Source organism: Cnephaeus nilssonii, assembly GCF_951640355.1.
Source record: "Cnephaeus nilssonii genome assembly, chromosome: 14".
Taxonomy (NCBI): domain Eukaryota; kingdom Metazoa; phylum Chordata; class Mammalia; order Chiroptera; family Vespertilionidae; genus Cnephaeus; species Cnephaeus nilssonii.
The window spans coordinates 34,695,665-34,707,704 of NC_137085.1; the positions used below are offsets into that span (position 1 = coordinate 34,695,665).

Sequence of the window (12,040 nt, forward strand, 5' to 3'; positions counted from 1 at the left end):
AGGAAGAACATGAAAGTGTTTTTGTTGAAAAGTTCCCATCTGAAGGTTTCTAGATCCTCTGTGAACAGTGGTCCAGCACCGTGGTCGGCAAACTGCGGCTTGCGAGCCACATGCGGCTCTTTGGCCCCTTGAGTGTGGCTCTTCCACAAAATACCACGGCCTGGGAGAGTCTATTTTGAAGAAGTGGCATTAGAAAAAGTTTAAGTTTAAAAAATTGGGCTCTCAAAAGAAATTTCAATCGTTGTACTGTTGATATTTGGCTCTGTTGACTAATGAGTTTGCCGACCACTGGTCCAGCACATCAGCTGAACCAGTGGAGATGGTCTCAGCTTGAGGAAAGTGAAAGACATTTGAAATAGATTTGAGTAGCTTTGGAGAGAGAACAGACTAAGGAAATAGGGACCTAAGCTCCATTTGTTTTGTCCACCTGTTGGTAAGCATGGAATAATTATTCGTGGAATAAATGAATGGTTTCCAGATAGGTCTGGGGCACCAATAGACTCAACTGTGAGATTTAATTCAATAGACCAATAGACTCAACTGTGAGATTTAATTCAATAGTGATCAGTTAGGAAGGCATTTCTGGAAAAACACATAGTTGAAATTTTGCCAGACAGGAAGGATTAAAGGGAACTTGAAAGGGCTAATTTTTAGTGGAGCTTTTTAAATGTTGGTTGCCCAATAGGCCATCAAGTCTACCTTCATGAGGAAGGAAGGCAAGAAAGAGCCTGGTCGACTGATCACAGTGGAAAAATGAATGATATGTAAAAAATGAAAATTTAACAAGGGGCATATAAACTGGAAGGATAGGGGTTTAAGGTCAAAGGGTGGAAAGTTAGACTGTACTATTCCAGATGGCAGAGGTGTTCCTGGTAATAAGCTCTATCTATATTGTAGAAGAAAGTGTGCTGTAGTGGAAGTGAAGACCCTAGGATGAGATGATGAAGGAACGGAAGGCTGAGTTACTGGCTCCTCGGTCTGTATGGATGTTAGAGTCCTCCACTGCCTGCTCACCTCTTCAAGTTCCCTGCCTGGGCCCCATCCGACCTTTGGTCCCTCCCAGGGCTTCCACAAAATCTGCATTATTTTCTGTGACCTTGTAGAGTCAATGGCATAACTCTGAACAAGAAGATACAAGTGTGGTAGTGAGAGAGGGCTATGGTCAACATCTGTTTTTTGTTTTGTTTTGTTTATTTGTTTGCACCCAGGATTCACAAGGCTTACTGGGAAAATTACCTGAAGTACTCACTAGGACACTCATCCCATTTTTGTATTTCAGTCTGTACAAATGGAGTTCCTTGCCCTCCAGACCCTTATGATAAGGGTGGGTATGTGTGCAGGTTTGGCCCAAAGGAAGCATTCCATGGAGATCCATGATGAGCCCTCCAAAACATCTCTAATCCTGGTGCATAGTCCAGATCTCACCTCTTGTTCATATGCTGCAGGTGTTCTGGGGGAGATTATAACTCCACCGAGACCATGAATATCAAAGATGGCACCTCCATCCTGGTAGGTGAAATATATTAGCTAAGGGCAAGATCTTGCATATTTCCATCAAGCATGGATGGAAGGAAGCCACCAAGATCACCTTCCTCAAAGACAGGGATGCCATGCCTGATGACATCCTGTAAATATTGTTTTAGTACCCAAGGAACAGCCCCATGCCTTTTTGGTGTGAGGCATCAGTCGGCTGTATAGTGCGCTGATCAGCCTCAATCAGGTGGAGCTTGAATCAGATTGAGGAAGCTGGGAACAAGACAGGGTTACAGTGTGGGGACTGATGAGGCATAAACCTTTGTTCCAACTGTAAGGTCACTCTTTACCCCTCTGCATTTGTTTGTACTTTCCCACTCACTCTAAGGCAGTGGAGGAACTGTATTAAAGGGTCGCGGCATTAGAAAGGTTGAGAACCACTGCTCTAAGGCATCTCTTCCTTACTTTCATTTTTATTTTACTCTGGGAGGTAGTTACTGCCTATTCAGAGTTCTGACCAGCTGAGTGATGCTCTTGCTCTGCAAAAATATGGCATCAATTCTGCTACCTAAGAAATACCCAGGGGCAGGAACCCCTTCCCCACAGTGATTTTCCAGTAGTTTAACTTCAATGTCAAGTTTAAAATACACTTTCCCATCACATTAACATGACCCATGAGACAGATTTTTAAGCAGATCTATGCTGTTCCTAGACCCTTCCCCAACCAGCCCAGGATCTACTGCAGCCATAACCCCCAAACACTCCCATTCAGGGTTCACCCATCTGTGGGATGCTCTTATCACTACCTTCTAAATAATGCTTAAGCCACTGTCTCTTCTTCACTGATATTCTCTGAAAAATATACCTGACCTTGATCTTCAGATACAGAGGCCTGTATTCTGTGCTGTTTGAAAGGCTATTAAGCATTCCATGAGAGAAGGAGAGGAAAGATATATATGTTTACTAAAGCTAAACTAAAAGATAGGAGACACAGCCCTTCTTCTCAAACTTCATCAGGGAGGATATGAGCTGGGGCGGGGAGGGGGGATGGCACATGATATCTATTTCTCAACAAGAGCACCAGGAAGCAGGTCACTTTTGGAAGTCAAAGGAAGCAAACAGTAAGAGCTGAACTAACTTCTTTCTTTCCTTAAGCACAAGCTCTGAGATACCCCAAACCCATGCCTCCAACTGGGTACACAGAAAAGGCATCACTTTATTAGTGAAACATTTATTAGGGAAAATCAATATTCTTCACAAGGAAGGAATTATTTTGTGGTGGGAAATTTTTTCCCATGGAAATTCTGCAGAATGGTTTTCTGTCTACATATTAGAGACGGATCTCTGAACACAGTGCCTTCAGCAGTGGTAAGAGCAGCAGGAGATCCCTGGGCAGCTGGAGGTTTGCAGGTTGGGCTAGGATGGCCCCTGCAGGGCACAGATTAGGGGTGCTTCTGACATAATAGCTGGTCCTTTAATGCCAGAACTTTCTCTGCAGACAGCTTCTTGGCCACAGGACTTGGTATTTGTCACTTTACAGGAGAGAGCCCTGGAATTAAAAGGCCTGGGCGCACACTGCTGAGCTTTGGGGCATCTTGAGGGCAGGTGATATCTACTACATGCTGATGCCTCAGTTTCTCTAGAAAATTCCCAGTGTCTGCTCTACTTTTAACTGGGCCTCTGCTCTGTGTGGATGATATGGGGCTGCCCTTTTCCTGGAGTTTTCTTGCTGTTTGCATTTTATCCCAAGATAAAGCCATTGAAAAAAACAAAGGGGGTTATTTTATTTCTGAACAGGCTTTCAGGAGGAGACTGTGCCTTCTGTGATGGGTTCTGGGGAGACTTGCTCCCGAGCCTCTCCTTTAATGGCAGGTCCTGAGTTGGAAATCTCTTCCTTCCAGGTTGGGATGTTCCCAAGCCTGCATTCCCTCCACCAAGCTCTTCTGATGTGGAGCCTGTGGGCTTCGCTTTCTTTGCAGCTGGTGGGAAATTCTTGTCACAACCTTGAGACATTCTTAGGGACCCACGGCTCCTGCCGCTGCTTCATACTGACTCCTCTGTTCCCCAAATGGACATGCAGCACCTGGTGAGCTGCCCCGTCCACACTGGAGACACCCTGAGCATGAGTCAGGGAGGCTTTGTTAGTCAAGCTGTCTGAGGCATGGGACACGTGAGTGCGTTGGCCTTGGGCCTGGCTCTTTTTCCTCTGCTCCAACTTCCACTTTAACTCAGAAATTAGTTGCTTCTGAGGGTCTTCTGATTTAGGATCTTGGAGAACTGATGTTTTTGCTGGGAGGCTTTCAGTTGTCACAGTAGTTACTCCTTTACTCTCACTCACATTTAGCCTTTGGGAGGTTCCCGGCTTGCTGGTTGTCAAGGTGTCACTCATTTTGGATTGAAGATCATTGAGCTTCTCAGACCTGGACACGTTGGACATGGAGACAGTTTCTGATTTCTTCATCTCTTTGCCCTGACTGAAATTCATTCTCTGATCTTTTAGGGATTATGTCCAGCCCTGTTTTCCCTTGTGGGCAGCTTTGGGGGCGCAAATATTGCCTCTTAGAGAATGTCTCTGACTTTCTTTACCAATGATACCGTTTGTGACTGGCAAAAGAGTCTGTCCGGCATCCTGAATTCTCTGAACCTTCTCTGCCAGCCTATGGGCGATGAGGGTGATCATTTCAGGGTCCCCTGTCCTTCCTTGCCCACAAGTGAGGTAGCAAGGCGAGGATGATTCAGGGTTTTAGAGCTTCCTTGAAGCGATGTGAAGCCCCTAGATTTGGAATCTACCTCAGATCAGGTTGGTTGAGGAGGAAGATTTGGAATCAAGCAAGGAATGAGAGGACGTATACTTCAATTTAATGTTCTCCCTAGGTTCAAGGACTTTGGTGGGAAGGCCCCACATCCTCCTCAAATGAAACTTGGTAATGTGGGTTTCCAGCCCTGGACTCAAGGAAAGAAAGCTCCTGGCACGTGTTCAGGCAGTTTTCCCTTCCCACTCATGGTACCAAACTTCTCTGTTTTATTTTGGTGTGGGATTGCACAGAAAATGTCTGCTGGATAACATGCCATGAACTATGCACAGTCACAGGGAGCCGACCCTCATTCATTTCCTCAAAGTTCTTACTCAAGTTCTTTTAGGGCATTTTTCTGGTTCTCTCTGACTTACACTCTGTCCAGACACCATTGAATTTGCTCTTGACAGACTCATTATGTAGCTGTTTAGATATTTCTCAGAGTCATACCCCAAATCCTTATTAGAAGAGCTCTCTAATCACTCAACAGAGCATCTTTTGGGGCCATTCTCTGGGCTGTGTTCCCCCTCATTCTCCTCTGGCTGAAGCATTTCTGAGCCTCTTCCACAGAAACCCTGGTTGGCTCAATCCAACATTTAAATTGTTGCTACTTTGACCCTTATTCATGGAGATGCATGAGAGGCAGTATCTACTCTTTGACACAGATATCTCTGAGCAAACTCTCAGAGGCCTCATCAGTGACAGAGACACATGGATCCTGCAGAGCAGGCCCCACTGGTATTGGATGAGCCTCTTCCCAAGGTGATGTTTTCGTTTCTCCCTAAATTCACTGCTGAGAAGAAACTTTACAGGAAGGATGGAGATTAAACATGGGCCTTAGAGGGCGGGCAGTAAGGAGAGTTGGAAGCTGAGGAACAAAATTCTTCCTGAGATCTTTGCACCACAGTAGGTAAACCCCACAAACTTTCATGTTGCTTCTGCAACACATTCCATTCCAGCTGTTGAATTTCAGATGAGGTGAGATAGTCTGATTCATTCTGAAAATACACTCCACAGACCCTAATCTGGGGTATGGGACTGAATGGTAGGACTGGGAGTGGGTATTGAATACGAACCTGGGGTTGGATCTGGGTGAGTGGTAGGGGCTGGGATTCAGGCAGGGTTTGAGGTAAGGGGTTGATATCTTGGGTAATGGAGGAATCAAGAAAGATGGTATTCAAAGTCAGAGGGTCTTCTGATTGGACAATAGGATCCGCATTTGGAGTACATGTGGTGGGAAAGATGGAAAGGCAAGGGGTTGGGGGGAGGAAATGTTCACTGCAAATTCCGATTCCAGTGGAGGAAAAGGCTCTGGTGGCAGGGAGTGATCTGGTGGTAATGGTGATACAAAATCACTTAAGGGGGTCACTGGGTTAGGAGAGAGATTGGAGAGGGGTAGTGGGAAGGGCTCAGGCAGTATAAGTTGTATTAGTTCTCCTGGAGGACCTGCTGAGAACGCAGGGGACAGAGTGAACATGGGCTAGGTCACAGGAGCTGTGGAAGCCAAAGGGGACACAGAGAGAGTAGCATCTTCCAAGGCCAATGAGGACAGCAGCTGATTCATCTCAGGGGTTGCATTATTACACACCTCACAGGAGGAGTCTGGATATAACAGCTGACGAAAGCGGATGGAATCATGATGCTGGCCCAAGCGGCTGCAGGAGACAAGAGATACAAAACTGCAGCCAGGACCAACCAGAACAAGGAAAGGAGGACCTACTGGCCTGATTGGGCAGGGAGAGCACCTGAAGCCTGCTGCCCCTTCACATGGCCCCAAATCCATGACTTCACAATGCACTCTATAGCACTCACACCAAGGCCTTCACTCACATTCCCTGCTCTGGTGGCAACCCCCTCCCATGACTACGGAAGGCTGCACTGAATCCCGAAATTGCATAGAACATGCTAAAGAGGGATCAGGAAAAAGGGGGAAAGACCAGTCACCTTTTAAGGATAGAAATCAGCATCTTTTTCTCCTCCTCTTCCCTCTGGCAGTATCTGCAACCTGGGAAACCAGGACAGTGGGTTATATGTGATAAAGGTAGAAGCACAGGTATTACAGAGGAGTCCCTTTATGGGGGGTCATTGGGATATTAAACTCTGAAATCCCCAATAATTAGTAGATGAGGTCAAATGGTCAATGATAATGTTAAAATGGTTCCTATAAGTATGTTGCCTCATTTATTAAGTACCTTTTACATACATTATCTCATTTGATACTGAAAACCACTGTGTGAAGCAGAGAGGTCAGTAGTTACATCAAAGAGGAATCTGATCATCCTGAAGTCAAAGTACTTTCACAAAGTTAGGATACAGAAGTGCTGACTCTCGACACCTACTGGGCAACACCCATTGTCCAGGCCCATCACTGCTTCATACCCAGGGACAGCAGCGCAGGGAATCTGAGATGTGTCTCAGGTGCACTGTCTTCCCAAGAGCCTGCTCTGAGGGCTCTGTTTCCTGGGTGGGATTATATCTAGCAACTGACAACCTCAGTGATTATGGACCTGAGATTTCATGGAAAGGAGAGACAAAACCTTGGGGAATAGGCAGAACTTTACCTTCCTGTGTCCCACTTTTCCTTCTCCTCTTGGCTCTGCTCTGACACTATAAAAAGAAGAGAATCATTTCTCTCACTTCTCTCCTTAGGAAAATCAGACATTCATAATCCAAGAATAATATGACTCAGTTTTAATTATGAGAACATCATGTTCCTTCCTTTTATTCCTATAGCTTTAAAATATTTTTAAGTTTTTCTTTTTTGAAAAATTCAAAGTAGTATTGTGTCTATGAGGTCCACACTTGATATTCTGAAAGGTGCTCTGCTCAAGAAGGGCACAGAATCAGAGGCCAACAGTTGCATCTCTGTTCTCTCAGAGAGAACAGGTTCTAGCCTCTACACAGTGCCTCTCAGCGGCTCAGCACTGCTCTCCTGATTAGCCCAACACAAGGGAAGGCTTATCAAGTGAGGCCTGACATGGGGATATGACGCATGATGAAGTGCTAGACAATTTGGTTCTTCTGTGGAGATCCCAAACTCTCAAAATAATTCAATCCAGGGCCAAGAAATCAATGTTTGGGACTTTATTGAGGAATCTGCCTTTATACCCAGATAGTCTTTGAGCTTCAGATGGTAACCTGAGTCCTTCCTGAACCCTTAGCCCTGCCTGGTCTCTTCTCCTAGAAGAGTGATGTTCCCAACTAAACTCATTTATAAATATGGGACTAGCAGTGGAAACAACGGTAAAGAATCTCTGTTGGGGCTTGTATAGGGTTCCCTACCTTTTGTGTGTGTTCATTTTCACAGAAGGTTAGTGGAGTCAATAGAACTTTCACCAGGAAACAGAAGAGGAGGAGCAACCACAACACAGAGAGGCAAGTTATGGCGCAGTAACAATCTAAAGGTTCCGAGCAGAAGCTCAGATAAAGTTCTAGGAGGCTATTCAGAAATAGGCTCAAAGTCATTTTCTGAATGGCAATGCTGCCTGAGGCAACTGAGCTCTGAGAATGCAGAATCATGACTTTATTGCCAGGCCTGTATCACAGAGCACTGAGGAGTCACAAAGGGTTTCTGAGGGTGGGGAAGGGTATACCTTTAAGAGTGTGTGTCCATAGCCTCTCCCAGTACTAACCCACCATCATTTTTCTCTAGGTCCCTCTGCCCTACTCAGCCATTCTTTTTTTTTTTTTTTTAATTCTTACTTGAGGACATGTTTATTGATTTTTAGAGAGAGGAAGGGGGGGAGAGAGAGAGAGAGAGAGAGAGAGGGGGGGGGGGAGGAAGGGACATCTGTGTAAGAGAGAAACTCTAACCATCTGCTTCCCGCACCCTGGCTGGGATAGGTATTATGCCCACAACCTAGGCATGTGCCCCAAGCTGGAATTAATCCCATGACCAACAGCCACACTGGCCAGGGCTGCCTACCTAATTTTTTAACCCACCTGACATCATATATTTAATGTTCTCTTTATTCCATCTGTAACCCAGATATTACCTGGGTCCCCCTTTACTGTTTGGAGACCTTGACGTGGGACTCACCATGCCCACTACTTTGAAAGCCTGAAAAAAAATAAGTGGAATTTTTGCTTGTACCCAGACATTTACACTCAGGAACATGTATGTCCTCAAATCTGTCTTTCCTATAGAATGTTTTGCCTTACACGAACCAGACATAGAACTTAAAACTGAGTTCTTTAATACTCAGTTTTCTGAATTTTGAATAGCAAATTTTAGATTTTTTGTTTCAGTTAGCTTTTACTGTCTTCTATAAGAGGGGATGATTCAAATAACTAAAATAATAATTCATTATTCAACATTCACAAAACCAAAATGACTATAAAATAAATGTAAATAATTAAACATTCAAATGATCTTGGGAGTAAATCTATGGCACTTATTTCTCTGAAATTAGTGAAGCTTAAACTATGTAAACACTTTCAGTATATGCTACACACACACACACACACACACTAACATATCTTTTGACAAACCAATCCTGTATTTTAATAATAAAGTGTTTTCTCTTTTTATTTCAATCTTTTACTTTTTATTTTGACCCTACTTCTTTGTACTCTCTCAAATAGGCAGCCCCTAACAGCTGTAAAATCGCCTGTCTTTGCCGTGGCCGGGTGGCTCAGTTGACTGGAGCGTCATCCATACACCCAAGTGTTGTAGGTTTGATTCCTGGTCAGAGCACATTACCTATGTTGCAGGTCCCATCCCTGGTGGGGGCATGTAAGGGAAGCAACCAATTGATGTTTCTCTCTCCCTCCCACCCTCCCTCTCTCTAAAATCAGTTTGTTCAAAAACAATTTTGGTCCATAAGTCAGGGCTCCTCACCCCCTCGGGTCACAGACTCCAAGGGGTGGCCCTGCGCCAAGAGAGGGGGGCCCTCTTAGCGAGAGGGCAACATGGGGCAGTACCTGGGCAGTAATGAATCCTTCATACACGGTGTTTGCTCGGCTCTGGGGCAGAAGCAGTGGGAACTAGTGCAACAGGCTCGCTTCCATCGCCCCCAGGGCCCGCTGTCCACGGAGCCTCCGGAGGGCCTGTTAGCCCGCAGGGCGCCGCACATGCGCAGTCCCGCTTCCTGCGGGCGCCCAGAGGCGGAAACCCGGGCGGTGGCGGGAAAAAGCCTCCAGGATTGCACAGCGGAAGTGAAGGTCTAGGGCTAGTGGGCCCACCTGGGCTTGGGCCCAGCCAAGATAGATGGGGCTCATTCGGAGGCAGCATTGGCCCCAACGAGAGGCAGGAGGTAAGGTTTTTCTTCAGTTTCACCTATCGGACGGAACAAGATCCTTCTAGCCCTGGTTGTTTTGGTGAATTTGTTTGATTTTATTGGAGTGCTGCTACAACTTTGGAGTTGCATTTCTTCCAGTATTCGATGGTTTACCTTGAACCCGCCTCACCTCCCCTTTTTCCGCTATCACCAGCCTCCTGTTAGCCCGCTCTGCAGCGTCTCCCGAATGCCCTCAGCATACAGAATAACGTATTATGTATATGACACTGTATAATGAAATGTGTTACATTCCATTCATTATATCATATACAACATATTACAGTGCTGTGGTTTAACGAGTTTAGTCAGATGTTCTTGTATTCGGGAGACACATAAATAGCCATGTGCCGATCCAGATTGAAGTCAGCACCAGACCGAGTTCTGATACACCGCATTCACCAATATCTAAGGCAAAGCATGAGGAAAGGTTACTGATAGATTTCATGAATCAAAGATATTTTTTGTGGGTTGTTTTTCTTACAACCCTTTCTATACATTTTTCTAACTTGGGATTAATAATCATCTATTCCCTTTTACTAAGGTTTAATTAAGTAAGGAACTTACTGATATTAATGCATGATTATTTGATATTCTAATCAATGCATCACATTTTTGAGCCCTGGTATTTGCAAAACATCACTGTAGTATGCTTTGCAAAGATGAATAAGATATACCCCCTCCCATCTTTATTACTCTCAAAATGGAATAAGACTTCTTAAAAAAAAGAAAGAAAGAAAGAAAGAAATTTTAAAGAAAACATAGTGAGGGAGCTCTCTTTCCTAAGGGCACAAATCTCATTAATAAGGGCTCCATCCTAATTACCTAATCACTTCCCAAAGGCCCCATCTTCTAATACCACCACATTGGGGTTAAGGTTTCAACCTATGAACTTGTGGTGGAACACATTCAGTCTATACCACACCCAAAATAGATCACATTGTGCTAAGCTACTGATTTTCTTTCTTAGTCCTTTGGTGATAGGGTGTGACCTCGGAGGGTCAAAGCCTGAGGGCAGATTCAGTCTTGAGCATCCTCACCTGATTATTTTTGTGGGCCCTGTAAATATAATATTTTCCTAAGAGAACTGTGTACAACTATAATAAAGTGTTAGGAGTTGTAAAATAAGTAGGAATAAGAACACAGGGCAAAAAGGGAAAAGGGAGCAATAATTCTTTTGCCAGACATAGTGGATATCAGGGTTTTAAACTTCAGAGTTGGTGCCAAGTGACATGGGCCTTGTGAGGTTGTATTCCCCTTTCCCTTCTCCTTCCTCCTCCTATTACACTTCATTTGTTTTGTTGTTGTTCTTGTTGTTTAGACTGTATTGCCCAGAGCACTTTAGCTTCATAGGAAAATTTAGCAGGAAGTACACAGTCCTATATGCCCCCTACACATACAGGCACAAGCTTCCCAACTACTAATATCCTCCACCAAGTGGACATTTTTATTTTTTTTTATTTTTTTTATTTATTTTTTCTTTTTTTCCAAGTGGACATTTTTAGAATCGATGAATCCACATGGACACATTATTATCACCCAAAGTCTATAGTTAAAATAGGTTCACTCTTGATGTACTACATTCTATGGGTTTGGAAAAATGTATAATGACGTGTCCACTGTTATAATACCACACATGTAGGTTCACTGCCTAAAATTTCTCTGTTTTATGCCTGTTCCTCCCATTCTCTTCATAACCGTAGGCAATCACTGATTTTTTTTTTTAATTGTCACCAGAGTTTTGCTTTTTCAGAAAGTCATCTGTGTGGAATTACACAGTGTGTAGCCTTTTCAGACTATTTTTTTTTAACTTGGTAATATGCATTTAAGGTTCCTCCATGTGCTTTTGTGGCTTAATAACTCATTTCTTTTTAGTGTTGAAGATATTCTATTATCTGAATGTAGCACAGTTGCTTTATTTATTCACCTTGGACATCTTGATTGCTTCCTATTTAAGCAACTATGAATAAATCTCCTGTAAACTCTCTTTATTTAAAAAAAAACATTTTATTGAGATATAATTCACATACCATACAATTTGCCCATTAAAAGAGCACAGTTCAGTGGGTTCTCATATATTCAGAATGTTGTGCATTCATCACCACAATCCATTTTAGAACATGTTCAACACTCATAAAGAAATTATGTTCCCTTTAGCCTTCAATATTCTTATGCCCCCCCCCCCAAGCCCTAGGTCATCAATAATCTACTTCTCTGTAGATTTGTCAATTCAGAGCATTTCCCATAAATGAAATTATTCATTACATGGCCTTGTGTATCTGGCTTCTTTCACTTAGCATGTATTCAAGGTTTGTTTCTGCGTGGCACAAATCAGTACTTCATTTTTTAATGGCAAATAATATTCCATTGTATAGAGATGCCACATTTACTTTACATATAAATCAGTTGTTGAACATTTGGGTATTTTTTTTTTTTTTGCTATTATCAATAAAGCTACAGTGGACATTTGTGTGTGTGTTTTGGTGCAGACATATG

The 12,040-nt window shown here is 43.6% G+C and overlaps 1 pseudogene across 1 annotated transcript; it reads right to left on the bottom strand.

Annotated features, from left to right (window-relative positions):
- Nucleotides 1-3,002: 3,002 nt before the first annotated feature.
- LOC307111164 (spermatogenesis-associated protein 31D1-like) lies at nucleotides 3,003-3,934 on the bottom strand (annotated as a pseudogene). The gene has a single exon. The product of its transcript is annotated as a spermatogenesis-associated protein 31D1-like (transcript).
- Between the last annotated feature and the right edge of the window lie 8,106 nt (nucleotides 3,935-12,040).